Source organism: Maniola jurtina, chromosome 1 (assembly GCF_905333055.1).
Source record: "Maniola jurtina chromosome 1, ilManJurt1.1, whole genome shotgun sequence".
Classification (NCBI taxonomy): Eukaryota; Metazoa; Arthropoda; class Insecta; order Lepidoptera; family Nymphalidae; genus Maniola; species Maniola jurtina.
Window position 1 is genome coordinate 12370184 of NC_060029.1, and position 25922 is coordinate 12396105.

Consider the following 25922-nt stretch of genomic DNA (forward strand, 5'->3'; position numbering starts at 1 on the left):
TCGCCACGCGCGTCTGTCATTTTGGCCATCCCCCACGGATGGTCACCTATATAACTGAAACTAATAATCCTTGATGGATTACAATATTTTAAGATTGATTATAATAAATAAACAAACCTACTTACTAACATAGTCATAAGCAATTGTTTGTATTACTAACAAAATGGATGTAATATCTGGAATAAAGATGATTATTATTATTATCTTAAAATATACCATACTAATGAATACCATACTATAAACATACATACCATAATAATGACAACTTACTAGTATTATATTAGATATTTGATTCAAAATCATTGCAGTGCTTAATATGTTGCAGAGGTAGACCTCTCGGTAGCTATGTAAATCCCTTCCACTTGGAACCAGCACCAGCGAATACTTTTTAATTAAAGAATAAATGCTTTAGAAAAGTTTAGTTTTAAAACCTAAACTTTGATATTTGAGCAAAATTGCTTAATGCTCGGGAAGAAGGTAGGTGTTGACAACCCTGCGGAAACACTAATGGATTACGCCCGCGCGAGTGAATTAGGATATTGTCGTGTGATCTGTTCCGGTGCACTCCTTTATGATCCCTTCCAAAGTGTGGCCGCAGTCGATACAGATTAAATATTTATCCAACGTCACAATCCCATAATGTATCAGTTAAAATAGTGAAATCATTAAAATTACTCAATAGGCGCCTAGGTTATACTACGTTTAATTTTGGAGGTCTAAAATTAGTGCTATCTTTTCCCGCAGGTTTTTTTTTTTAAATTAATAGAGCCACTTTTAGGCCCATAAAAGTTATTAGCTAGAAAAAGTAGGTACCTATAGGTCAACCATAGAGATCAACGAACTTGATTCTAAACAAAAAAATTTTGCGGACTCCAACTTGTTTTTTCTTATATTCGATATCCAGTGTCATACTAATTTTGACAGTTTCATAAAAAATGATTTTAGTTCAGAGCAGCCGTTCCATACCTAAGTACATTTAATAAAACGGTTCAAGTGGTATGTTTAATTGAAAACATTTTTTTCACGTGATTTGGTCCAAGTAAAATACTGAACAAATTGTAATCAACCACGAGCCATTCGGTTAAATGCTTCTAAAATGCTGAAATACTTCACGGTAGGGGTGGCGGCCATGCCGAGTACACTAATGGATTACACTCGCGAGTGAATTAGGATATTGTCGCGTTACTCTTCCGGTGCACTCCTTTGTGCTCCCTCTCAAAGTGTGCCCACATTCGTTGTCACAGAGCAGGCCATAGCATTCTTGCTAGTTTCAATATTTATTCTATAATACAAGGGTTCGAAATCATTTCGAAGCGCGGTAGTAATGCCATGCAATTGACGACCACCTACGCACTAGAAAAATCGGGCTGCAACTTGTTTTTTCTTGTAACTTATTTTTGAAATACGGTGAGGGGACGAATTTCCGAAAATCCTGAAATACATACACTACTAATTATTCATTTTTTCATAACTCGAAAAATGGCAAAATTTCATGCAGATTTCGTCATTAACCCCCTATTTAACTTGGGGGTAGAATTTCTTGACACCATTAAACACGTATTTCTTCATTTTTAACCAAAAAACCAAATACCATTTTTTCTGCGATACAAGTTGAAAAATGACGGACTTTCATACAAAGAGTCACACCCCAACCCCCTTAGGGGTGAGATTTCCGAAAATCCTTTCTTGCCTACCTTGTTAAATAAATCTACTGTTGTGTCTAACTGTAGCGGTGTAGGCTGTGCGATGATAGATTAGTCAGTCAGTCATTACAAGTGTATGATTAGCCACCATTCGAATTCACTTTCCTCACAAGTGCACCAAGATCGTACTCGTCACGCTCAGTACTTTCATAATCATTCCGAGCATAATCTGCGATTAATCTTGAAGTAATGCATATCGACCGGTTTCATTGGTCGTCACTAAACTTTCACTTTTCAACGCGTTTGGGCTTCCTGCACTTTATACTATGAATTAATTATTCATTAAGATGTACTAAAAGTATTTCAGTATTCAAACAAAATTACGTAAACTCTCTCCAGCGTGTGTAATTAATTATAAGCATCGATGTAGAAAACTATAATAATATATATAGAATATGTATGTTGGGTTATCTAAAGTTCTAGTACCTAAAAATATTTTGCTTTCTGAAAGTTGACTCTATAGTCTATACCAAAAAAAGATTCGACATGCTGTACTTAATTTCTTATCTTATTTGATTAATTTTTTAACTGAATTTATTATTTTAAATATGAAAAAATTTGGAAACCAAATAGTATTACGTAGCGAGGTAGTAGTAAAAATAGGTAAAACTTAGACCAAAAAAGTTTCCAATGATATTCATGGTACATATTATATAAAATGGTATAAAAATATAGCTGGGTATAGTTTATAGCCAATAATGAATTATAAAAATTATAAGATACGCCGCCTTAACTTACCTACCAACAAATAATTTCAAAAACAAAAATATGTATAACATTATGTTCTGCTAAGATAATAAAGATTTATTTATTTATTTATTATCTATTCGTAACATTTTCACAATAATGATAAGACGTCTAGTCTATATCATAAAGACCGCTAAAAATGAAAGCATCACTAAAAGCATTAGTAGTATGCGCAAAAGCACTTTAGCGTTAAAGAATTAAGTAAAGCTATCTATCCTAATAGGTATGCTAATAGGTGGTATCCTAATAGGTGGTATATCAACAAGTACTTACCAAAAGCAAAACCCTTTAAGATCCAAATCAGTTTGATTCTGTGTTCAGGCCTGCTAAAGAACAAAGCACATTACCTCCACGGAGGGCGTAAAAAGACGTTAATAATATTCGTCAAAGCACTACGGTTACAAGAAATCGATTGGTCTCCTCGCCGTTAAGACGTCTCTGTCATAAAGATCCCTAAAAAGGGAGTAACAAGTGTAAATTAAAAATTTATAACACCCCGACAAGTGAAGGTTACAGTAACTATAAAAGAGCTGATAACTTTCAAACAGCTGAACCGATTTTCTTGGATTATAGCTAAGAACACTCTCGATCAAGCCACCTTTCAAACAAAAAAAAACTGAATTAAAATTGGTTCATTAGTTTAGGAGCTGCGATGCCACAGAGAGATACACAGATACACACGTCAAACTTATAACAACCCTCTTTTTGGGTCGGGGGTTAAAAAGACATTTAATTTAGCAGTATTCGCGAACGCTGTTTAATATTAGAGACTTGAGCAAAGCTACTTATCCTAGTAGGTATCTTCTACCTGATATCAACAAAAGTAAAACCCTTTAAGGTCCGAATAAGTGTGATTCTGTGTTCAAGCCCGCTAAAGAACAAAGCACATTACCTCCACGGAGGGCGTAAAAAGACGTTAATAATATTCGTCAAAGCACTCCGGTTACATTAAATCAATTCGCCCTTCTCGCGCGGTAAGTAGCAAACGCTGTAATTGATAAGTTGAAATCCTTGTACTAGAGTTTGGTACTGGCAACTCTGCTCCGGCGTCATGTGGTATCCGAGTAAATTATGTTTGAGTAACACTGCTATCTGTTTATTAAGTATTTTTGTAATATATAAAAATGTTATATAGATACTTATTTGTATTTTTGAATTGTTTATACGCTATTTAAAATAAGTAGGTAAGTAAAAAAATTTATGTGTTTCGGTATGTAAAAGAAATTCTTATTAGTCAAAAAAATCGAAATTATTTTTTCAGATGTATTCATTCATTTACTAGCCACGTGACGACAGCGCGACTAAATTCAAAGCACCAAAAGCTCATTTTCAAAATTATTCTTAGGTACCTATTAATTTTCTTACTAGGTATATCTTCAAATACTTATATCTAATACTATAGGCCGTAAGACCATATCAGAAACGATATAGAGCGTAATCATTAATCAATTCTTCTTTAGAGCGTTTTTGCACGAGCCACACACGGCACGATTAAATGCGGTGAGACTCCGAGCGCCACATACTTCTATGGGTCGTTTACTCATTCAACACCTCACAGCACGACGACGCAAGTTTTGCAGACGACTTTTTGGCTAGTACCGCTATGTTGTTTTATCTCTACGTATTGTTACGAGTTTTTTTGACAATATAGCAGCTGTACGTAAGAAGTATGAACCTGCTTAACAGGGCTCTCTCCGTCACTCGTTTCATACAATCGTAGTTCCAATTTCATTTGAATATTAAGCAACCAAATTCCATGAAATTTTGCAGACATATTCTAGAAACTAATATCTGTGTCTCTGGTGTTATAGATTTTTCTAAAAATATGTAGTTTTAAAATTAAAGGGGCTCAAAGATTTGTATGTTTAAGACCGTGTAACTTTGAAACCGAATATTTTGAAACATAGATATTAGTTTATAGAATATGTCTGCAAAATTTCATGGACTTTGGTTGCTTAATATTCAAATGAAATTGGAACTACGTTTGTATGAAACGAGTGACGGAGAGAGCCCTCTTAAGACGCACCACACGACTCACGGCACCCATACCACATCAACATAATGTTATATCTTTCTCTTACAAATACAATCCAATATTTTTTGCATCTCCTCTTCATGTTAAGTAAAGCAGGATTGCAAGAAGTTGCCAGTGATTTTTGAGTCACATGATGAGCATGTGAAGATAACAAGCCGCAAATGTCATGAGGTTGCAGAATCGTCTCTCGTGAAAAACTTACGAACGGAAAGGCGTGTGCAGTGTGTTGTGTATTGTGTATCGTGACCGCAAATCGTTCCGCGCGGTGGCAGCCACATCAACATTATATTTTTCTCTTACAAGAGGATGCATGTCAACACGAGGAGCATTTGAAGAAAACAAGCCGCAACTGCCGTGCGGTTGCGGAATCGTCACTCGTGGGAAAACGTACGAACGTCTTGTCGTGTGCACGGCTCATTCTACCGTTTGGCGACTCGTGCATACGCGCCCTTATTTGACACAAAAAAATAAGTCAACAACATCTTTACCGAGATCTCACTTACATGAATCTCATTAAGTATTCCTAACTTTAAAAAAAAGCTTGCATCAACGACTCTACAAGTCAATCACATCTCTATCACGCCGCATTCCGATCGTGCCAATACTCGTACAATGGTAGAGAGCCAATAAATCCGTCGGCCGCAAGTCGCTCATTACGCCGCCATAACTCCTCATTAGCGGCGATGCTAATTAACGCGACGTTTACGATCAACGACGATCGTATTTCACCCGCGACTCCCGGTACGCACATCGCTTTCGACCCCTGGAGTAATAATAAGTAACTTATAATAATATTAATATTAGCCGATGCCCGCGACTTCGTCCGCGTGGATTTAAGTTTTTAAAAATCCCGTGCGAACTCTTTGTTTTTTTTGGGATAGAGTGTATGTCACTCTCCAGGTCGTTAACCATACCTATGCAAAAAACACGTCGATCCGTTGCTTCGTTGCGACGTGATTGAAGAATAAACCAACAAACAAACACACTTTCGTATTAAATAGTGATAAATAGTACAAAAATAACGCATACACTAACACACACGCACACGGGCGTTTGTGTTTTTCTCCTAATCTTTAACCATTGAGACACTTATGCAAGTACTGTAAGCTCTTTGGAAAAAACATCGACACAATAAACCGATATCGTCTGACAATATTTTACATTGTACTATAGTGAAAAGAAAATAATTTATAGCAATTAATTAAGGGCATTAAATGTATAAAATAAATGCGCTAATATTGTCTTTAATGCGAATGTATCAATCCTTAATAATAATTATAATCAACACAACATTGAACTTTATTAATAGCTAAGTTCTATCGTCCCACACACCGAGTCTGATTTTCATTAAAATTTCTGATAAAAGCTATAGATAAAAGTCTTATCGACCTATACAGAAATAGTTCAACTTGAATATTTTCACTAAAGTATGCAATAAAATGTTATTTATTAATTAACTCTGTTATTTTAATTGTAATGAAAGATTTCTAGCAATCATCACACATCAAGCACCTCTAGACACGCAAAAGATTTATACATCCAATAATCACCAATCGAACATTTATTTATCTTTAATTGGAGTACGTAGGCTGAGTGCACTTATTCGCAATGGGCGGCTTGGTGTTTTTACATTTAATCATCGAGTGCTGAATACAAAAGCATAAGGCTTAATATAAACGTGAACGAGCCATATCACGGCAACTGATCGGGGATCAACGCCATAATTAATGCTTAGGGTGAAACTTCCACGTGAAGATCGTAATCGAGGGCATAATTTTAAATCAAATTAACACTTCAACTTTAAACCGAGGTCATTAATGCCATTACGGCGAAACAATATGGAATCGTGACCGCGCCAACGGATATCTAAATAATAAATAAATAGGCCTCCGCTATCTGGGCATCGCATCTCCGGGTTAATATTCGACGCCGGAGTTTTATAATTAACAATAAATTCGGCGTGCTTTTTTGTCGAACGCGGGGGCTCAGTGCGTCGATATTTTTCCTATTATAATCGATTGCTATCTTAATGACGTGTGCTTTATATGGGTGGTCTAAATATTAATTATTGTTTGGATATGATGATATAAATTAACACCTGACAGACCCACATGGTCAGTTTATTTCGCGGGCATTCATTTATCCAAGCATTTATCAATTCTTAATGAATAAGTTTTTACGTTGAGTGATTGCCAATTACCTGTATTGATCTTAGTAGTAGATAAAGAAAAGTTCGTGCTGATTTTATCAAAATCTGATAACAGGTTTAACATTTAAAGGTGACTCAAGATTACAAACGTAACTCACCTCTTCGTCGCTCTCCCGAGCTGTCGTCATTACTCAGTTTCGAGTGCGATCTGAGGAGTACCTACCTGCTTGTAAATAATTAGCTCGTTCTTTTTCCTCGAGCGCTCGATAGCCGCTCTTCAGAAATTCCGTGATTCCGTTCAAAAACACCAAAATACGCACTCGAGTTGGCTCCGTTATCTCGTTATCCTAATGAAGTCTACGCTAATGACGAGTAGGTAAATAATAGGGCGGCTAATGGGGGCTTTATCATTCTGGAGTGCGCTTCAGGTAAGGGCCAATTAGAGAGGCCGACATCGGGCCATATTGTTCGGCGCAGCTCGCTTCGATTACGATTATTCCCGAACCACTCTCAGCACTGATAAATTGGACAAACTACATAAAATGCGAGCTGGCTGAAAATTTCTATGGATCGAATGCAGTAAAATAATTAGTGTAACTCTATACGGTATCGGGTTATGGCTTGATTGCTTGGAATACCGCAACGGCTAGTTTTCAGGCAGCTTGCATACGTTCACACGGATACCCCGTTAGTGAAAAGCTTCGGTTACCGAGGTACGGCGTACAGCTTTATTGGCAGACTTATAGTCACAAAGTGATGCATAGCAGCCTATTACGCACACTTATATGGCTTCAAATAACTGCCACATATCTTCTAGATCACCGTGTTCCAGCTTAGTAACATTGTCACTTATACCTTTGATAAAAAAGGTATACAAGTAGACTGCATTATCACACTGTTAGTTAATCAAGTTTTGTAAGTTACTTATTACTTATTAAGTTAATTAAGCGCTGAATTCTACTGACAGTTACATTTTTAATTACTCGTAGTACCTACAAGCCTACTAACTTTGCTGGTTCAGTGACCCAAAACCAAAGGTCACAAGGGCACACTAGAGGAAGTTATGGGGGATTTGCCCAACGCTTCATCGATCCAGCGATACCTCGGTCGTACAATAATCCCATCTACCGTTGGATGGGCCAATGATACATTGATCACAGCATGACCACTCCTAACCTCTCGGATCTAGATTCCAACGCCAGCAAATTGAAAACTTGATTTGGCTAGTCTCGACACCTTTATGCAATTATTATATTAATCCGCAATAAATAAAGCAGCCGACTCTCACTCTATTGGACAGTCTATGGCGAATTGACATCCGCGGTATGCGGTGGCTATTTTAATTTTCCATTAAATTGTATTGCACGTGCGATTAAATTTATGACCGATTTGTGCATTATTTTAATAATGACGGTTATGGTCTGTCATAATTTAATTTAATTGCCTCTATAGAGTGATGTTATTTGTTTATTCTCATCTATTAATATTAAATCACGTTTTTAATATATATCCGATTCATTCAACGACGTTTCTTTTTGTTTGTTTATCCAATATAGCTAATTAAAACAGTTGCATGATAAATTAATCGATCCACTTTCTCGCTTTTCTGTAATAGACATTTCTTATGTTTCTTCTTAGTCTACGTTGTTTACAACATCTAAAATCCTAATACTTTTGCACTACACAGGGGTTAAATACACACACATTTTATATATTTTGATATGACATATCAATCATAACTTAACAGTGTGTAATATTTATTGGTGAGGGCCTTATTAACTTTAGTAGGTCTGGGTAAAATCTTAAATCAAAAGTAATGAATGAATGATTAGGATTTAATTTTTTATAGCCAAAAAATTTGTTATATTTCGATAACAAATTTTTGCTGCTGGTAGGAGAACAATAAAATTTTGAAGATTTCGGCGTTTGTGTACGAGAGAATAGCAATCTTCTAAACAAGTGCATTCTAGCTTCGGACCTTATCATCGCTTTTCATCAAGAACTATAGCAATCAAGCGCTACCACGAATAAAAAGAAAGAGTTCTTACATAAAACTACAGTTGAAATTAACATAAACCCCGTATAACGAAGGCCAAAAATGCAGAATTCAGTAATAAAGTTCCCGATATTATCAGAGCCACAATCATTGTGTTAATTATTACATCGGTCCCCGTTACCGAGTACCGACCGTTAACAGGTACCAAGCAATATGTTTGGGCCAAGCCTTGGCCATATAAATCCGCCTGGCGGTATTCAATGAAGACATTTCGGAAAGGAAATTGACACTGTGGTTCGAATTCATTTGCATATTCATGTTGCCGCTGTAGAGAAAAAAATGTATTGTATTGAATATTATTGAGTTTAAGTACATATTAATTTTTACTCGACCACGGCAGTGGTAACAATGTTTTGAGCTTAGAAGTGTGTATGGTTCATCGCTTCCCTCATAATTAGCTAAACTACTCGAGGCCGCGTTCCCACTTTGTCGCGACGATAAAATATAGTCGAGCAGTTTAAAGGGCGCATTGCGATTAATGTATTAATTTTGATATCAACATCAGATTTTAATATGAAAGATTAATTCTCATACCTACCAAAAATATGTACCATCCGTGGTAATATTTTATTATTTTTACCAGTAGGTAATAATAGTAAGGTCCTATTAGTTTTTGAATTTTGTCGCTAACAGCACGCTTGTAATACCTAAAGCATAGATTGTAGTTTATGTGGTCGTACCCACGTATGCCAAATCGTACCGAAACCCGATAAAAGTGTTACCATGTATAAGGCAGTATGATGGTTTTCAATTAAGTAGTTAAGTTTCGATCGAAACTCAGGGCGATGCGAACACGACAATACGTTTAATGTCGCCTGCGGGCAGGTGATACCTCCTATCCATTTACCATGTTACATAGTTTTAAGGACTTCATTTAATACTGTTTAATGCCAACTTTCTTATGAATGAGAAAACCCTAAAAGTTATTCCGTAAAAAAATCAGGTTACTTGGAACTGGAGCTTATAAAATGGAAGTTACATATTATAGAAATATTTTGTCTCATTTTAATTGGTCGAGAACTCGGTCGACACAAAGCACGCAAGGATTTTCTGCAGGTGAGATAACGACTAGTGGACTTGGTCGGTTGAAACTCTGTCGATATACCGCATGCGGTAACTTCACCACCTTATAAAAATCCTCGCGACTCGTGTTTTAGGCGTCCAATAGACGATTGTTTCTAAATCAGTCAATTATATTAATATCCGAGGTGATTTATAAATCGATCAGAGGATTATCCAGATGTGTCATACAAACATCAGTTATCGCATTAGAGGGTAGGTTATTCGTCAGTCACAGCAGTGATTGTAGCAAAGCTGACATCTCGCACACTCGTAATAATATTTTTTAATTTTTATAAAGGCCATTTTAATCTTATATAATCTACTGGAAAACTGCTCAAATTAATTCAAATAACTGCTAGTGCAATAAAGCCTACACCAGCGCTATCTTCTGGGAGTCCAAAGAATACGCCAAAATGTCCCAAGTTTCTCCAGGCAATCAAGGCTTAATACCGTAGTGAAGTTTCAAGTTGGAAAATTATAGGAAGGGGGAGCGCGGGGGGTGCGTCCGCCGCGTGTCATCTCGTAACATCAAAAATGCATTTAAATTCTGCGCAATAAAAAACAGCGGCGGGAAGTTTCACTGCGGCCAAGGGATTGGAGACGCCTGCTTCTACGCTGCCACACTTTGAAATATAAAATATGTAACCATTTGTGTTCTGTGCAACCTAAGGCCTTTTTGTTTATGTTATAAATTTAAATGAGACGCTAAATGGGGAGTCCATTTAGCGGTTTTTTTTTGTAATTGATTTTCGATCAAACTTTTCTTTTTCATGTTAAAGAGAACACCGTAAAAATGTGTATTAAAATGTTATATCGAGAATTCTTCTTATTAATTTTATTTATTCGTTTTAAGGCGTACAAAGAGTATTTTATAAGACCAAGAAAAGAAATACAAGGCCGTGTGACGTCCCTATCTGCTATTTGCGATTCTGACAAAACTTCGAGCGAAAAACGCACTTTGATCTTCATCATCCCACTCATTGTGAGAGATATTAAAAAAAATACAGTTTATCTTGAAACTTTACCTAGATCATTTTTGATACCTTTGAACTAAAATTGACCATTTCGGTCTAAATGAAAATACCTCTTCGCAGTTTCTATAGTTGCCACTTTTACTTAGCTTTTTAAGCGCTAATGGAACAAGTTTTACAGTTATACTTACTATATGCATTTACAATTTAGTTACTTATGTTTATTTCGTTTATATTTTATAGTTTTAAGTTTACTAGGACTTTATGTTTAAGTATGTGGTTAGTTAGTCTGTTATTCTGGTGTATCAGGTGTTCAGTAACATCACATCTGAGCAAAAGCAAAAATCAGCTACTAAATTCACGGGTGCCAAATTAGCTAGTTTAGTTTTGGGGGCTCAGAAAGAAGTTGCAAAGAAAGCGTAGTGAAATTGACTTGCTATAGTTTCCAGCATACACTAAAAGGATTGCCATGTACCCATTGATATTCCTCGAAAAAGTTTTGCTTCGTAACCGGTTCACTTACTTATAGAGAAATTTTTCTGACATATTTTACATTTTACAAAAGACCTTTTAGGAAACTTTATGTGTGGGTTTACCATACAAAAATTCTTCAATTTATTGCCACTTTGCACCTAATATCTTTACGGAAACCTCCCAGAATTACTACTAAGTTCGAATGTTTCAATAATTTTCGAAAACTTCACCTACCTCTAACATGAGAGATGGATATTTTACTTATGAATAAATATTTTTAGTTGTCTGTCTGTTTTTTAATCAAACCTACCCAAGCATCATTTATCCGATTTTTTTCCTTTGTGGAGGCAAACATCTTTTATGGATTTCTGCCTAGGTACCTACTGGCAGGGCGTATCCGACTCGAACGGACTAAAACAACTACCGCATGTCTTCAAAGTTGAAACTTTGTACAGTTGTTGTTAGCGCTTGCGTGAAGGTGTCTGAAATCATACCATCTATGTAGTTATATTAGTATGTATGTATGTCGTATTGTAACGTATGCCGCTTCTTAGCTAGTTAATAAAGTTTGGCCTGCGTTCAACTAAAAAATTAAAAAAGTTGAGAAAAGCTATAAGAAGAAAAGTTCCTAGGTACTTCATAAAATGAGCCTAGACTAGACGTTAATTCAATCCCAAACAAGAGCATCCAATTAGTCAAATGTCACTAATCTATTCCTTTTCTTTCCCATAACACTGACAAAGGTCCCGTAGGTGGCTGCTCCAATTATGCTAATGGACAGCACCGACCTGTATTCATACTCGAAATCCTCCCACTGCAGCTAATTTTCGTCTTAAACGTTGACTGCGGTGCAGACGGGCGGCAGTTTGAACGCCGTTTGTAGCTCAGAGCTACGAGCGAGAGATAAAGGACGATTGAAAAATTAGTTCACTCTACGAGATTAGCGGTGGTTTCTGCTTGGATGGCCGGGACTTTATGAACGGTAAAGGACAATCAGTAAGGCACTCGTATAGTAGGTATAGCGTGTTCAAGTTGACTGCAGCGCAGACGGACGACATTTCAAATGCTGCTCATAGCACAGAGCTTCGAACGAGAGATAAAGGTTGATCAAAAAATTAGCTCACCCTACAAGATTAAGTTGGTTTCTGCTTGAATGTCTGGAACTTATGGCTAAGGAAAATCAGTTAGGTACACGAGCATAGCATCTTCAATTTTTATGGCTGTGTAGACGGGCGGCAGTTTGAACGCCGTTTGTAGCTCAGAGCTACGAGCGAGAGATAAAAAATGATTGAAAAATTAGTTCACTCTACGAGATTAGTGTTTACCGTTCCTTGACCGTTGAGCTATTAAGACTCTAAATATAATTTAAAATGTCAAAGAGAAAGGGTACTTGCATGATACTTGTTGATTAATTAAACTTATTTTCGCTATAATAATTTGAAATAGTTGTTTAACTTGTTGCAAGACGCCCGTTTGCAAAACTCTCCGGTTTGTATGCATCGCGACTCATTACTTCACTAATGGAGGCCCTAATGAACCAATCTAACAGATTGCTCTCCAATCTTTAGAAAGCACCGCTGATTTAAAAGCTGTGACAAGATGAGCCTTTAGTTAATTACGGTTACACTTGGAACGGTTTCCTATTCAATTTATATCCTATTGCGAATTAATTAAGTTTCCGTAGACTGGATTTTACTCGCGACATCGCCTGCGTCTGTACGGTTTGATAGAAAGCATCTTTTTAAACTCACGATAATTGACTTCTTTTCGGAGTTAGACTCACTCCCAAACAGTGGAGTGCATAGGGTTCGAAGCTAGGGTGTATAATACTAATGATTTGAAGGATTTAACGAGATATTATTTTAATTATGGTAACGGTTAGGTACTCGTCCAATACCGCGATTAATTTGATGATTTTAATTTGTCGATATCTCGACCCCATTACATGTGTCGTGGTGATGACGATCGGACGACAAATATCGACGTATCAAAATCATCAAAACAATCGTGATATATACCCGTTACCTACATTATAATAGGGTTGCTATTAGGTAGGTACCCATTTACTGGCAGGTTGTTATGAAAAATGAGCATAGAATTATTTCAATTAAGATAAGCAATGCTTTTATACCTCTGTGACTTGCACGCCACTGGTCCCAACTCCCAATATAGTAAATTACAGGTTACCAGATAGTCTGGCAGTGAGTTAGACTAACCCTGGTTGCGCAATATGTATTTGCCTACATTTTACGAAATGATTATTTAAATTAATCGCTATATAATTAGTATCAAAAACTCATCACGCCTAATGATCCGCATAATACAGCGCAAAATTAAATTCGCTCCACGGTTGACACGCAGCTACTAATAATCGCTAAGGTTAGAGCGTGACTTTTGCAAACTTCCACCAACTCCAATTTGTAGCCTGTTTCAGAGACTCGCGAAGTTATATTAAAAGGTCCACAGTAATTTTCTTGACAAACACAATGAATAACGAATGCGTGATATAAAATTCGGATTGAGGAGGGCATCTCGTCACGTGTCCCGCCCGACGTGTTTGTCTCTCTTAATTCTGTGTGTTTTTACTAATTGAGTCCCGCCGGCATCACCTGAACGTTCACACTCTCGCGCGCTCATTTCGTTTATCATTTAGCCGCTGCTAATGAACGAGCGGGCGCCCTTAAATTACTAAGTGTTTCTTTCGCTTCGCAATGGAATTCAATCAACTCCAAATTCGACATAAGGCGCAAGATTTATGATCGACACAAATCGAATTCGCTAACAAACAATATCGTATTCGAGGCGGTACATAGGATACGATACGAGTATATCAATATTGCAGGCGCTATTAATACGTCCGTCTCATGAGCGGCGGGAGGGTGTCCCCCCCTACCCCCGCACTCGCCGCTCTTAATTGAATGAGGAGCGGGAATTGTTTCCCAAAATGAAACAATTAATTGTGCAACGGCTATTCCGCCTTACATGGATAATACGTTCGTTTATAGCCTCCTAACGCGGCTGCACAGCGTCCTTTATTGGACCGCCTCTAGGAATTTGTGTTCATTGGCGCTCGTATCCAAAATTTAATCGAGAATATATAAGAACAATTGTTGTCCCGGGATGGGAAAAAATTGCATTCGGGAACGAGGCGATTGGATAATGTTAAAGGGATTTCGGTTTGAATATTTTAGAACAAAAAGCTTTAAAACCGCACGATTTCAGCGCAGCGCAGCCAACCTTTCAGTTTGAATTGCGGCGTTTAAAATTTTCATGGTCAGGTCATAGCACGTATAATGCGGTTATACCGTGTTGAAATTCAGCGAAACACGCGAACATGTGGCGCATTCAACTTGAAGACGCATCGTAAACCGCCTTTACGCCTCTCGCCGAGAGCCTCTCAAAACTTTTCATATTCCCCGACCGTAAAACAAGCCAAAAAATACGAGCAGCCAAAAACATTGTAAATGCTTGCAGGTTATCGGCGCAGCCAGCTATTACCGAGGGAATTAGTTTTAAAAACATAGTTTTAATGGCGGTTGTTGCACCCGAAATTACCTGTTTTTCCGCTTTAGTGCTGGCTCTACAAAACGATTCTGTTACTGCGGTGTAAAAATAGAGTGAGCCAATTAAGTCTTAGAGGACATACATACAAGTTGTCTGCTATTGTTGCTGTGCAACCATTTTTTCTTCAGCCACGTTTATTTTTGCCTTTTTAGTTATACCAAACTTAGACAGTGATAGATGTCTAAGGATTTAGAAACCTACCGCATCTCGAGAAAACTCCCACCATTATGTGATTAATGAAAGGGGTCACAACCCTCCGCAATGAGGAATACTACCCAAAGAGAGAGAGAGGCAGAGATGGATACCTTTCTTTACCTATATATATCTTTAACTTTTGAATTAAAATTATTAGGTCATCGCCGAAGGCAAAATACAAAAAAAAAACGTGGCAATGTTGGCAGAACCTGTATTTCATAGAAACATGTCGGTAGATTAGTTTTGCTGCGCATAATATAACTAATCACTGAAACGTCTCAATTAAACATAATAAATCGCAACACACAGACACGCCAACAGGCCAGTGTATGCTCCTAGGGTTGTCAGCTCATCATTAACTGGGAAAGTTTATTCGCGAGCTTATTTTCATATTTTTTTTAACCAAATCTTGAATGATTTTGTCACCATAGAATAGCAGTTAGCACGTGGGTTTAGCACAATCATTATGAAAGTTAATATAATGATAGTCTAAATATATAAAAAAGGAAAAGGTGACTGACTGACTATCTATCAACGCACATCTCAATCTAATGGATCGGGCTGAAATTTGGTATGCATTATTATGACGTAGACGTCCGCTAAGAAAGGATTTTTGAAAATTCGGATTCAAAAATATTTTCTTTTTCTATGGTAGTAAATAGGTGTTTGAAATTTGTGGAGTCCACGCGGACGAAGTCGCGGGCATAAGCTAGGTCAATAATATAATTAATGTGTTCATGCATTCGTAATTAATTCCTGTTTCGACTCCAATCTCTATACAATATAATTTAATGTTAGTATATCCCCTTTAAACAAATAAAAATTAGGCTTGTTTCTTATTTTCTATATAAATAAGCAAAATATGCGTGATATTTTTACAATATTTTGTAATAAATGAACCGAAGGGGCGAAAATACTATATTACAGTCAGGGAGTTTTAATTTAGATGCAACCCTAGGTGCGGCATGTACGGACAGGGTGGCGGCACACTACGGGGCACATTCAATTTGCTATTTATCTGGAAATGGATCTAAGTCATTACTTAGCTGAGCGAGAGAGATGGGATGGAATGCAGGAAATTACACATTGTGGTACAACATTCGTTGCTCACGTCCGCGACAATTATACTTCTACCTCTATGTTTTACATTGGGGGTTTTTGTCTGGCTTATCTGTGTCTGCAACGCATATTGTCGTATGTCTTCCGCCGTTAGCTGTTTTTTTTATTTAATACAAGTTAGCCCTTACCTGCAGTCTCGCCTGATCATGTTACGATGTTATGATGATAATGAAGCTAATCGGGAAGGAATAGATATAGCAGTTTTTATGAATGCCGATGAATTGCCGATTTGCTTGCTCAAAAATTTCCATATTTTTGATGATCATTTTCCAAGTTCATTTACCAAGTCCAAGTTCCAAGTACCTGATAATCTTAATTCCACAATTTTATTATACTGTAATTTTATCTTTCTTACACAGAAAATTTTCCCTACCAAACAAATGAGAGACGACTTGACGAATTTCCGGATTTCCTCTCACCTCTAAGCCGTTGAGCTATTGAAGATCTATTTGCGATTTTTTAGCAAAAGTAACAATACAGTTGTAATGGTTAAATCTGTTTTACACAATCTCTAAACAAAAATGACAGGTGTTACTGTTTTGCTAATTGCTATCTCTTTTATAGTGTTCCCTGTGGTAAAGGATAGCGCCAGATTTAGACCTGTCAACTTTAGTTCAATTCAGAGACTGCGTTCAAGAGAATTAGCCACATTGTATATTTCTATGCATTTAAAAGTAACCCTCTTATTCATACAGCACTCATCATTAAGTATGCGCATATAAATATTTCCAGCACTTAAGCGTGTTCCACTGATAGCTAATTTCGGGAAAAAGGATAGCTCGTCTCAATCACAGGAAGTGCTATCTCATCGCGGAAGTGGTTTCTCGTGTCGTCTCGCTCTCGCCTGTTTTGTAAACTCGCATAGGGTGGCCAGACGATCACGATTATGCGGACGGTTTAATGAAACTCCAAAATATTTAAAATACCACATTTTTATCAACAATCCATACTAATATTATAAATGCGAAAGTGTGTCTGTCTGTCTGTCTGCTACCTTTTCACGGCCCAACAGTTTAACCGATTCTGACGAAAGGTACAGGGTTAGCTTATATCCCGGGGACGGACATAGGCTCCTTTTTATCTCGGAAAATCAAAGAGTTCTCCTCGGGATTCCCAAAAACCCATCCGCTTAACCGATTTGTATGTTTGGTACCGAGGTAGCTTGCGTCCCTGTAATTGACGTAGGCATTTTATGCCGGAAAATCAAACAGTTCTCAGGGGATCAATAAAAACCTAAATCCACGCGGACGAAGTCGCGTGCATCCTCTAGTGTTTTATAAAAAAATCTTATGAACAAAGTGATTACAAAATGATCATGAATTACTTACTGTATGACATAACAAAATAATCGTCGTTATCAACCGATAGACGTTTGATGTTGTCTGTCCACCCAACCTACGGACCCCTACTAAGTGCCAAGCTGTGCCTTCCATTTCCAGCGCGAGGTTACCATTCCAGGCCTTGGGAACCCAATTCGAATTGAAGGCCCCGCCTATTGCCACTTCAGCTTTGCATCCCGTAACAACATAACAAAATAACTATTAGGTATGTACCCATGTATAAAAATAATAATACCCATAGACATAGTTTCAATAACGTTTAACCCAGCTGAGTTTATTATGGGCTCTTCTCAGACCTGAAGGGTGATTCGCTAACTTAGTGATCATCACTGAATGAAAGCCACTAAGCTGAAAGTTTTAAGTTTGGGTACGTAATTAATTATTATTATCACCGTTACATAATTATCTTACAAATTCAATAATTGACAGTCAAACAAAAAAAGTGTACAACGGTTAGTACCTATTTTTTGAATGAATGCTTTGCGTTTAAATTGGCAGTAAAAAGTCTCAATATCGTCATTTTATCAAAACTTTTTCATTTCTATTAGGCATTTTTTTGGTACACACGATTTCACGAGGTAGAATACCTACTGAAATGAAATGAAGTCAAGTCTCATATTATTTCGTCCTGCGTTACGACTTCGTAAAGTTGTCCACCTCGAACTTGGACTAATGGAGGTCTACTTGATGCGATCGAATGCATTTCGCCGGATGGAAAACGTAGGCCCACGCCGAATCCAATCTTGCAAACATTATAAAGTGCAGCTCCTGTCACTCTCCGAATGTCAATGGAATAAGTTGATTAATTTTTGGCTTGAATTAGAAATGACGTGTATAAATCCTTTGAGATTTTCGTTTTAGTTTCAGAATATACGTGCACGTATACGAGTTTTTTTGATCATTGCTTTCAACATATAGGTACCTACTCGTAGGTATATAAAGTAAACGTGTTTTGTTTTTTCGTTGGGCCGTTAGGGTTTTGTTTCATGAAGATTTAAACCCCCGACCCAAAAAGAGGGGTGTTATAAGTTTGACGTGTGTATCTGTCTGTGGCATCGTAGCTCCTAAACTAATGAACCGATTTTAATTTAGTTTTTTTTTGTTTGAAAAGTGTCTTGATCGAGAGTGTTCTTAGCTATAATCCAAGAAAATCGGTTTAGCCGTTTGAAAGTTAACAGCTCTTTTCTAGTTACTGTAACCTTCACTTGTCGGGGGTGTTAAAACGACTGCGGCCGGGCACATGAATATTTATGTTCTAATCATATTTAACCTAATTTTAGCCTTTAAACTTTTTAGATTTAGCACTTAGGTTCTATTGGGTAATATATCTTAATATTATCAGATGCTTAGTATTCTATAATATCACTAGATTTGTTTATTGAAATAGTCTAAATGAGTTTTCGTTTTAACATCTCCCGGGCGTTAGCCATAATATCTTTAAGGGACTCTCGGCTTATGCCATTTCGTAGCGACATAATTATACAACATAAAGTTTTTATCGATACCAGATTTGCCATTGACTACGATCACGCCTAATGATTTACTGAAGTTTGAATGGAACTAGCTTGTTTGAAGGCGTTCGTTGTATTCTAGTAGTAAAGTTAATAAATACGCATGTAAGGGAGTAGATTTCTGAAGGACTGTACCGGTCCGGCGGGACGGTAGATTACAGCGGCTTGCGGGCAGGGTTTCTAAGTCGCGGCTAATTGGATGAGCCGGCCGGGGCCCAATTAGCACCGTTGTGATTCATTTTAATCGAGCGCACCCGCTCTGCGCGTGTCAGGTTTCATTTGAAGGAATATTTACTATTTTTACTCATATTCACGGGAGAACCATACGTACTCCGAACATGAAATAGACTTTCAATTAAAATATTGCCGAAGATGAAAGGGACTACAAGTGTAAATTAAAAATTTTCAACACCCCCGACCAGTGAAGGTTACAGTAACTAGAAAAGAGCTGATAACTTTCAAACGGCTGAACCGATTTTCTTGGACTAACTAACTTGGACTTCGATCCAAAGTATCTGAGTTTTCCAAAACATCATTTTCAAATAAATAATAATGCATATCTAGGCAACGTCCATCTTGACAGCTTGACATTTGTCAATTGACATAATATTAAGAACCTAACGGTTATCTAACCTTCTTTTCTACAAGAAAACTAGAAAAGAGCTGATAACTCTTAAACGGCTGAACCAATTTTTTTGGATTATAGCTAAGAACACTCTCGATCAAGCCACCTTTCAAACAAAAAAAAACTAAATTAAAATCGGTTCATTCGTTTAGGCGCTACGATGCCACAGACAGATACACAGATACACAGATACACACGTCAAACTTATAACACCCCTCTTTTTGGGTCGGGGGTTAAAAATATATAAATAATAACATTATATGGCGGATTAACCTAAATAGTATAAATGTGAAAGTTTGGATGTTTGTTACTCGTACACTGCACGTCAAAACGACTGAACTGATTTGGCTGGGAATGGAGAAAGCTAATAAAGAAAAATTAAAAAGATCTCGCGACACTTGTAAAACCTAAATTCACGCGAAGGAAGTCGCGAACCTCTTCTGATAATGATACTTCACACTAATATTATAAAGGCGAAAGTTTGTTTGTGTACACCATTTTTATTATTCCTTCACGCCACAATGACTGAACTTATTTGGCTCTTTGGAATATAGATACCCTGAATTGATACATAGGCTAGTTTTCATTCCGTGTTCCCACGGGATTTTTATAAAGTTCAAATCCACGCGGCCGAAATCGCGGGCAGAAGCTAGTTAAAATATAATTACGACAGAGGTATCCACCGAAATTTCTTAATTCGGTGTGCAAATTTAATTTGCGAAAATTTGGAATGAATAGGCTCAGTTGTTTAGACAAGAAGTGATAACGACTCGCGTTGAGACTTCGCGACGTCTTTAATGACATCGAAGTCGGCGGGCGGCAGGCGCCGGGTTCGCGTGCGCAATTCTTGTTATATCTTTATTACAAAGGAGTGCCTCATTAATTTGGCAGCCCCTCAGAGTTGAGAGTTGAGAAACCCTTGACCTCGTTCGCGAGAGCCCACGCCACTGAACCGCTCCGGATTGAGACGCACCTTACGATACATAATTAACGATCCTCATTACTGCGTTACAGATATCCTTATCGCCCAACCTCTGAGGAGTTACACAATTGTATATATTCTATGCCTTACAATTTTTTTGTCCATAGCTTGATGTAAATGGTAGCGTTGCGACTTCATAGTGGGACAAATGAAAAAAAAAAAAATAGCGCATAACCGAGTAGGCTCGTGAGGTAGTGGAACGGTGCGGGAGGGGCGACAGTTGTCACAAGTTGACGAATCACTGAGCTCTCGCGTCACGTCATCACACCTCTCCCGCACCTCTCCACTACCGCAGGAACCTATTCAGTTGTCCGTTACACATGCACCTATTGGCGTGCAGGCCATAGAGCCATTAAAGCACTGCTCACCTTAGGACAACTAGCTAAACGTTCGTTGTTCATTAATGCGCCAATAAATAGGTACCTACCTAAATAATGCTTACCCTGGCTTCAAACTTGTGCACGCCACGCCATGATGTACCTAAGTGCAAAATTGATTTATTTATAAGCCTATAGGTAGTTAGTTTTGTAAAATTTTGATAAGGCCGCAAGTTAAGGTTTGAGTCAAAAAAAGGGGAACATAAAATAAAATGAAAATGTTAAGAAAACCTATTACCGCGCACCGCGTCCTCTGCATTGCTCTCCTAGCCAACGACACGAGAGGCGGAAGTTAGATCATTCCAACGGCTCACATAATTCCTTGAGTTCCAAACTAAACAGTTTCTATTATCCCTAATAGTAGTCGTAAGAGTTTTAAAATGGCTCAGACACAGAACTTGCTCCGCTCAGGAAGTGCTCTCTGGGCCACGTACACGAAGCGGAAGTTTCATATTGAATGGATTTTATTGCACAAATTCGATAATCACAAAGTGCAACTGGCGGAAAAGTGGCGGCAGTGGGTAGATGTATCCTGGAACATTGTCTAAAATAAAGATTTTAGTAATTGTACTATAATTAGCCTAATAATGATTTATTAGGAAGGCATTTATCATTATCTTACAGTTGAAGTAAACCCCTAAAACGTATAACCCTAAATACAATCCATACTTACTTCCAACTCTGCCCATAATATTATAAATGCGAAAGTGTCTCTGCCTGTCTATCTGCTAGCTATGCACGGCCCATCCATTAAACCGATTTTGACGTTTGGTACGGAGATAGCGTGCATGCTGAGTAGGTACGGACAGGCTATATTCCTGGACAAATAATAATTTATCCAGGAAAATCAAAGAGTTCCTCCGGGATTCTTACAAAACCTAAATCCACGTGGATGAAGTCGCGGACATCATCTATTTGGTACAAATATAGCTTGCATCTTGGAGAAGAACTTAAGATACTTTTCATCCCGGAACATCAAAGAGTTCCCATCTTCTAATATAATATACCCACTTTATGTCCAGTCTTTTATCCATTTTGACAGCTTCATAGAATATGATTTTTGTCGGAGTACCTATTCGTTCCATGATAGTCAGTATAAATGAACAAAGACATCAGTTTCATTGTTTGGCAAGCGTAAGTGGAGGGTATCGCAGTAATTTGTATAGGAACGCATGTAAAGAGGCTAATGAACGAGGCCGGGCCCCGTGTCCGCGGAATCGTGCATTTTTAATGGCTCACGCTAGCACACTCACTATTAATATTTACCGAACACGTCAAGAGGGTGCACTTTACCTTTTAGTTAACTAGCGTCCGGCCGTTCATTAAATTTTCACGCGCGTCAGTTTCGGGCAAATTTTCCGCGGCGTTGACCGGCGCGCGGGCGCCCGGTAACGAGCCGGCCCGCCTCTCGTAATGCCCGGCATACACGAGGATAGTTTTTACACGACTGCCCCAAAAAAGGAGTGTAATATTTTCGGGCTTCATGTATGTATGTTTCTTTATACCACCGTAACTTCTAAATGCCTGAATATATTAGGATATATGAGGTATTTATCATTAGAATCCCTACATCATCTCGATTCCCGAGTGACACTGGATAAGTAAGTATAAGTACGTTTAAATAAACAATATGGCGGCTATATGGTGACATTTTCAAATGTAATTTTTACTCTTTATAGTTTTTCTTTGGTAGTGTTTTTTTATTTTATTTTCAAACTATTAAACTATCATAGCTTGAGACACGCTAGCTTTCTCACTAGCTTACTAGATTACAAATGACGCTTGTTCTGTAAAGGTACATAAAGAGGGAAATACTAGCTTCCTAGCGTACTAAATTACTAAATAATTATAAAAACGTATCAAAAAGTATGGAACTGGCAGGATTTGAAAGGATGAATAATAAATATGTACCTACGTATTTAAAATTATTTAGAAATTTTAAGTGTTGATAAAACTATTATAAAAAATTATAAACTAGCATACTATCTTGGCTTGAGGAGCTAGGCTCGTGTATCCCGGGCATTACGGATAGCCCGTACTAGCCGCACTAGCCCGCCGCACCGCATACCCGACCAAATTTTATTAATAATAACTGTAACTGAACCCCGCTTTGAAGTAAGAGACCTCAACCGATAACGAGAATCGGGAATAATGCTAATCCTTTGACGTTCTAACATACGATTCCTAACAATATATTGTTATGTAAAATATACAGGAATATTTAAGCAGTGATGTGTGAACACCTAAATGGTCTCTCGGGAATTTTACGCAAGACCAATTTTATTTAAATGTTAAGCACTCTATACCTACCTACATAAATATAACTCCAGTATAAAGCAAGAAAATTGAACGCTTGTGGCCGTACAAATTAGTTCACTCGAGTCTTCAAAACCTACTGCAGGAGTGGATCGCCTGCATAGAGTCACAGTTGCGTAAAATCAGGCAGCTGAATCAGCTGATAGTTCCATGAGAATTATCGTTGCTTAACATAATACCTACTGGAGTGTGGTCCACGTACCGGTAAACGCAGTGTAGGATGACTTCCGTCCTGCTGGACCGATGACCTGAAAAAGGTGGCGGGAAGCCGATAGATGATGAAGGACCATGTTCGATGGCGCGCTCTCGAAAAGGCCTATGTCTACTTTGTCCAGACGTAGATAACATAATACTTAACAACTTGAACGTTAAATATAAACAGGCGTTGCTTTGCTGAAGTCATTACAAGACCCAAGAGCAAGCAAGATTATTTTCCCATGCCTAACCTGAATCCTCTACAATTTTGGCTTTGGCCGGCTTTCAGTTCTGCTTAGTACAGTCAATATATCAATTGAGAATTCTTTGGAGTGAGTCAGGGTTCAAGGCGTGAAGACTTGAAGCCTAAATCCTGAAGGATCTGTGTAGTGGTGGTGCGTATAAAAAAAATCATGTAGCCAATTGCTTATTTTCCTATCTGTGCATTGTGGGTGGTTTATATACTGCATGAAACGTGCTGCAACACACAGATTTGTCTAGTTCTAGCGCATTATAGCAAAATAAGCTTATGGATTATAATATTAAGATGTGTTAGTGAGTAGGTACTCGTAAGCAAACGGCTTGCTTAGTAAATGCCAAATCTTCAGCCAAACCCAACAGATAGAAGACGTGGATGACAAATGCGTGCCAGCGCTCGCGTGCCACATCCGCATGAATAAGGAATGAGCGCGCGCGCACGCGACGCGACAAACTGCCGCGGCGCACGCCACCAACCCCACCCTTATTTATTGTTCCACCCCCGCTAGGCCGCTATCACTGCCCTATCTTACCGTATCTCTGCCTCAACTTACTAAAATTATACGCTTAGGTACTTGTTTTAGACTAATTTGCAGTGTAATGCTAGGTTTTAACCACAGAATTCTAAATAAGCTAATAGAAATGGCTTTACCTGTGTTTAATATCGGGACAGTATGTTTCATATTCTTAGCAACTCATTTTGAAATTTTTCGGAGTAAAGGAAATTATGTAGCGACTGCTTACGCTCCTTTACTAATTCTATAACCCTATTCTGTGTTCCGTGATTTTCACATGCACGTACGGCGTTTTTAAGAGAAAGTTTAAACATTCATACCTACTATTGGTAGATTTTTTTAGTCCTACAGAAAATCTTATAGACGATTGTCAAATGAAAGAGACACGTGACACTGAAATGTTATACATTGCGTATTATACTTTCCTCTTGACCTAACGACATGGCAACATCAACAGACATCCTCGTACTTTGTTAGCAGTTTATGGAGTTGCGGACAGCTGAAAGCTTTCAACTATTAAATTATTTAGGCGGCCATGCATTGTGTCGCGAAGTCGATCCGGCCGGTCCCTACCCGAGGACTGCAATATAAACAGTCGGTTCTGTTACTATCGAATACGATTTTCCTAGACTAGGGTATCGCTAGCAATCATTTTGTATTGCGTAAAAGTGCTTACACACTAGTCAAGTTCGAGTCAAAATTCTTAACTGGAAGCATCGCGCCGTCGGAATTCCTAAACGAAATATATAATTCAATTACACCAATTGAACAACGTGGGATTTTTAGTATTTTAAATTTTTTATTTGAAAACTATAAACACAATAATTTTATTATTTAGATTATGTCCTTTTTGGGTCTATAAATTCGTGATGAAATAGAAACTTGATTAGATACAATTTGTTCGACATACAAAAATTCCTACAACTGCTACAAATATCTAGATTTTTATTTTATTCTTCGACCCTGTCGCCGCGTCATGGCCACCTTGCCATCTTTCTCACAGTTAAGTAAAGTTATTATCCTAATAATATTTTTGCTGAAAATCAGTTTTGTAATGAGCTCTTTAGCCTCTAACGAGTCAAGACTAGCGTAACGAATCTCCGCAAGCTTGACACATATCTCGCCATAATCCTAGAAGATTTGCAACGCGACGATTGCTTATGGTCAGTGTACAGGCTCCTCAATAAAGTGATGCGTCCCGCAATGTTTGCTGACTAGTTAATGGAATGCCGATGGACCATTGTACGCGTCGAGACGTTTTCTATTGAACACCGATATTAGATTAAGCGCGTTAAGCCGTGTATATCCCTTTCCAAGTAATTGTTCATACAAACTGTTATATAATAAATCAATTAACTCGTGACTTATTGACTTTGTTAGATAAACGAGTTAGTAACATATTTATAGTAAATGTTAATTAGGGCCGATTTTTCAATAGTGTAGAAAGACGTTTTGAAAGTTTGTGTAAGAAATCTATCAAATATCAAAATTCGTCAGTTGAAGTTTATTTTGTACCTATACTTACTCGTATTATGAATATGAACAACATATTTAGATCAAAACCAATTCGTTAAGGCGCCCTATGGATGCTTCTAATAGTTGATTTATTTATGAAAAAGATTTTTTAAATAACGAATTGTATATTTACTTTTCCATCCAACTTAGCGTAAAGCTTGTGTTTGTACCTACCTACCTACTTTGTAATAATATTACTTATCTATCTCTTCA

The 25922-nt window shown here is 37.7% G+C and overlaps 1 protein-coding gene and 1 long non-coding RNA gene across 3 annotated transcripts in view; one reads left to right on the forward strand and one right to left on the reverse strand.

Moving 5' to 3' along the window:
- The window catches only part of LOC123870282 (LIM domain transcription factor LMO4), a 253622-nt gene that overhangs the window by 213577 nt on the left and 14123 nt on the right, over positions 1-25922 (forward strand). The window lies entirely within an intron of this gene.
- Positions 116-24598, reverse strand: LOC123870556. Its single transcript, XR_006797111.1, has 4 exons — positions 24587-24598; positions 19892-19899; positions 12977-12979; positions 116-204 (listed from the first exon to the last, which is right to left on the reverse strand). It is a non-coding gene; the product is annotated as an uncharacterized LOC123870556 (long non-coding RNA).